Here is a 5,126-nt window from a genome sequence, read left to right on the forward strand (position 1 = left end):
CGCGTTTATATTATGATGGCATAATAGTATATGGGCAAATCTAAAAAACAGGTACACTTTCAAAACAAAAAATTTAATTTTTAATTTGTGGGCACACCTATGTTTTATATATGATTATACTCGTAATCTCTTAATAAATCGATAAATATAAGTGTAATTCATGTTCATGAAGTGCATCAAAAGTTAGACGAGGAATAAACAATTAGATAATAGAAAACAAAATGAGATAGAAAACAAAAGAATAATCTGGGTTCAAATTACGCTGTGCAAGTTGTAAATTTTGAGCAACGATTTTGAATTTTGAACTCACTTAATTGAGACATTCTAAATTCGTTTTACCAGAATGGCTCCGGTTTTCGATATAACGGTACTTGATAATTTTAGTAGATTTAACTTATTTTATAAATAACTCCCTCAGTTTTGAAGTTAAGTTACTAAAATTTTGTACATAACGGGTTTTTACTATTGCCTTAATTATTTCTTAAAATTATCGAAATAGGTTCACTTTAACATATAGCTCCAATACAACTAATTACTCAGATATGTGTTTTTGCGCTATAGCGCTATATAGAATAATAAATTGTATGCGTGCTATATAACCTATACTAAATTTTTATCTGCTTAATTGGAGCAGTTATAATGCAAAACAACGTTTCTGAACAATCAGTTGTATGGGGGCTAGATGTTATGGTGACCCGATTTCGGCGATTTTAAGAGATAATGAAAGTTACATATGTAAAAATACAATCGTGTGCAAAATTTTAGTAAAATATTTTCAAAACTGCGGGAGTTTTTTTATGAATAGTTAAAATTTAAGCAAAGTTTCAAGTACCGCTATTTCGAAAAGTGGAGCCAATCGGGCAAAACTGGGGACGCCATTGCATTTAGAAGGCTCCAATTAAGCAAGAGCAACTATCAGAACCTTTGTCGAAAAAAAAGTTGATTTGATACCACGCTCGAAATATTCTAACTACAAGAAAGAGCATCACTTAATGTAGTAAATAAGGATGTTTTTGGAGTAAAAATTGCGCTCAAGATCGCAGAATATTTTATCTTTAAGAGTTGGATTATTCTGAAAGCACACCTCTAGCTGAGGTATCAAATTCGTAATTCTTTGTAGAATACAATACACACTTAAAAAGTTTTTAAAATGTAATGCTTCAAAAACTATACACGATAAACCGAAAATTTTTAAAATTGGCAAAAGTAGAGCTACAGACTTTTCGTTACTTGCCATTTAGTTATTTTTTAAAGCACACTTTAGTATGAAGTGTACACATAGTATGTAAGTACAAATTGCACATACAATTTCAAACCAGTGCTTCAAAAGTTATAAGATAATTAATTTTTCACCTCTTAAGAATTATACAAAAAAAATCACTTGTTTTGAATATATTTTTGAATTAAGCATCTAAAACTCAGTTATGCAACAAGTTCACTAAACAATTTTTTGAGGCGTCAAGTATATGCAATTATCCAAAAGCAAACAGCTTGATCTAGTTTAGAACAATGAAAATAAAACTAAATAACACAAAGGTTACCTGTTTTTTAGATTTGCCCATATACGTATGTATGTACATAAATATGTATAGATGCACAAATGAAATAATTCTAATAAGATGCCGTAATTTCTCAAAAATTTGGAAAGAAGAAGCGAAAGTATTTATTACAAGCACATTATAAAAAGTCATCATAAAGGTTTGTGACCGCTTCAACCATTTTAATCTATGGCATAAAAAATTAACACAATTAAATAAATTGAGCAAGAGGCCTGGCACACTGGCAAAAGAGCAGATCAGCTCATAATAAATGAATAAATGCGCCATACGTATAAACAAATGAAATGGCACGTGTAACAATGCCAATGTGAAGTCAACAATTCGCGGAAACTTTTGCACGAGGCTGAGGTACATACATATGCGTATACATATGTAAATGTATTATGTTGTTCATTCTTAACAAAAAAAAAAAGTTGGTATCTAATCTATTCCTAGGCGTGAGGACCGGTTATTTAACAAGTTAACCATGTGGCCATTTTTACTTTTCCTTTGTATCGTCATGCCGATGTGGAACTTTCTTCTCTAAAATAACTAAGATGTTTCTAAAACACAGGAATTTTTTTTTGGATGTGGAAGGTTTTTTCGGGGAATTTTTAAGGCGAAAATGTCTGATCTAATGAATTGAATGTTATGATTTTTGTTAAAATAAAAACATAGAAGTTGTATAAAAAATTCAGCAAAGATAAATTACTTAAATGAATGCATATTGGGCCTCATGCACAAAATATAAGCCTAAGCTCCAAACTCAATTTTAGTACAAATTCTTGAGCTTGAGCGCACTTCATTGGCGTAAAAATTTAGCCTTCCAAGTTTTTTCTTTTTTTGCGTCCCATACCTAGTCTACGATGATGCTTCAAAAATCATCAGTTTTCTCCGCTAAAAAAAAAATTGGGGTTTGCTCAGAAAAGTGAGGCATTTTACGCATTGTGCATAGGTATGCACCCGTTTATCGCGGCCTTAATCTAGTAAAACTGTACAAAAATTAAAACTCGCTTAGGGCGAACGAGTAACACTTAAAAGTAGGGGATGGCTTTCTGGTAAAAATGGTGACCTCTGACAAGTAGAGTAGCACTTTCAAATTTTTTTTTTATACAGTGTTTCTTATTGTGCATTATATAGGGTGATCCATCTGGACCTTTTTTATCTGAAATCAAAAGTCTTCGACGATAAGCCAGCTATGACTCAAAACTTGGAAGTAATGTTAAACGCGTTAATCGCATAAAGCTGGAAAGAGTAATTGAAAATTGAACCTTCCGAATGGACCACCACCTTTAATTGAAATCAATGAATTTATTTTTGAAAAGCAAATGTTGGTGAATGTTCTTTCGGGTAATAATTAAGATTCCAACATCCAGTTCTATTTTAAGTTTTAAAATTAAAAAAGGTCTAGATGGATCAAACTATACAGTCATATTTTTAGAGACAGTTTCACTCTCTATTTTCAGATGTCATATTAGCCATTTCACCAAAACTGTGTTTCGTATTTTTGTGCTACCAATTCCTTATAAAAAAATATATTTATGATTTGAAATTAAGTAAACAAAAACAATAGTTGGAAAAATCAAGATTTCACTGAAAACTTATGCTATTTATAAAGTTAATAACTTTGAAGGATGTTATGTTTCATATTCTGATATAAAACTATTGCAAATGAAGTGTTGACAACTACTGCGGTTTTATTCCAGAGAAGTTTTTCTAATGAGCGGTATAACGAAAATGTTTATTTTGAAAGTGGCATAAGTCACTCAAAAAAATCAAGTTAATGATAAAATAGTAACAACAAAAAAATATATATACTCACAAAACTAGGAGCCAAATATAGTAAAACTGCGTTTTTAGTTTCTTTCTCTGGCGTAAGGATTTTTTTAAAAGGGCTTTGCAATTTCAAAGACTTTATTAGTTCCAAAAATTATTTAAGAAATTCAGTTCTATATAGAATAATAATATGGTTACCAAATAAAATATAAAATTCTGTTTATATGAAAAATATTCAATTTTTTTGTACATAAGGACGAATGGGTATTGAAATGTCCTTTTAAAATTTTTTACTTGAGTATCCTTGCAAATTTACGGTGTTTGTTTTTGAAAAAATTATAGGTTAAGGATTAATATACACACGGCCATATCCTCGAATTTCGTCCTTCTACTTTAATAGTTTAAAAATTAAAAACATTTAAAAGGGAATTTTCAATATCAATTCGTCCTTGTGAACCAAAAAATTTTAATATTTTTAAATTCCAAAGAATTTATTTTTTATTTGGTAAGCATGTTAGTCGAGATGGGAATTTTACTCATACGCCATTTACACACGTACGTTCGATTTTATCTTTCCTGTGATATATGGTAGATTCCATATGGATCCGAAATTTTTAATTTTTGGAATCTGATTCCAGATTGGTAATCAGCGACCTTAAGAACGCCGGACTGTAAAGTTTTAGGCGAATCTAAGTGATTTTAACATTTTTTGGCCGTTACATTTGGTCCGCCATTTTGAATCTTGGAATCGGACTTCAGACCCCTCAAGTAACAAGTGTCAAGCGAATAAAACGACGTTTTAAAAAAACATCCATCATATTGGATCTGCCATTTTGAAATTTGACATTCATATTTTAGATTCGTATTAGCGATCCGAAAAACATCAAAATATCTCATGACGCAACATTATTGCATCAGTTTTGTAAAAAAAATAATAAATATATTTGCTTATTTGCGAATTCAGTGTATTTTACGTAGCGCAGTAATGCCGTCATTGGTACCCACGCGAGATGGGAACGAGTAGGAAACAGTAGAACACCTGCTTTGCAAATGTCCAGCTCTAATGAGGAGCAGAAATACCATGCTAGGAGCATATGAGTTCACATCGTTACGAGAGCTATCTGATGTAAGTCTCCACAACATACTCAACTTCATCAACCACGCCGGCTGGTTCTAACATACTCATTCGAGGTATATGGTATCAAAATGGCACTTAGCTGCTACTTGGGCGAAATAGTTTTCCGTCACCATTCTAACCTAACCTAACCTAATGCCGTTATTTTGAAATTTAGGTTCTGCCTATTTGCAATGGAAAAGGTATGTATGTATTAGCTTACGGGTATTTTGACTTACTATATGTAGGTTAACTTTAGTTGCTAAGAATTTTGGACAGGGGTCTGGGCCGGTTGATGTACAACGTCCCATTTATATTCATACATATATACAAGAATTGTTCGTTTAAAGTAATAAGATTATACGACTTTTCTTCAAAACATCACTTGAGTAAAGTACGGTAATTTTTCTAAAATATTTATTTTGAGAGTGGCATAAGTCCCTTTACCTTAATGAAAAGTGGGGATTTTTCCATGAATATACGATATTATTAATACTGAGAAAAATATAGGTATCCTTAGATAACAAATACAAATAAACAAATAAAAACAAAGGCACATATGCCACTTTAAAATAAACGGCTCGTATATGAATTTTTTACGTTTGCAACCTGGTCCCTTTGCACATACTTTAAAACCATGTCCCAGTAGACTACCTGGTCCTAAAATTTTTGCAACAACACAACACAACACAACACAA

At 31.4% G+C, this 5,126-nt stretch overlaps 1 protein-coding gene across 1 annotated transcript in view; it reads left to right on the forward strand.

The window, feature by feature from the left end:
• The window catches only part of LOC118737951, a 43,957-nt gene that overhangs the window by 26,276 nt on the left and 12,555 nt on the right, over window positions 1-5,126 (forward strand). The window lies entirely within an intron of this gene.

This window comes from Rhagoletis pomonella, unplaced genomic scaffold (assembly GCF_013731165.1).
Source record: "Rhagoletis pomonella isolate Grant_MI unplaced genomic scaffold, Rhpom_1.0 Rhpom_scaffold_00004, whole genome shotgun sequence".
Taxonomy (NCBI): Eukaryota; Metazoa; Arthropoda; class Insecta; order Diptera; family Tephritidae; genus Rhagoletis; species Rhagoletis pomonella.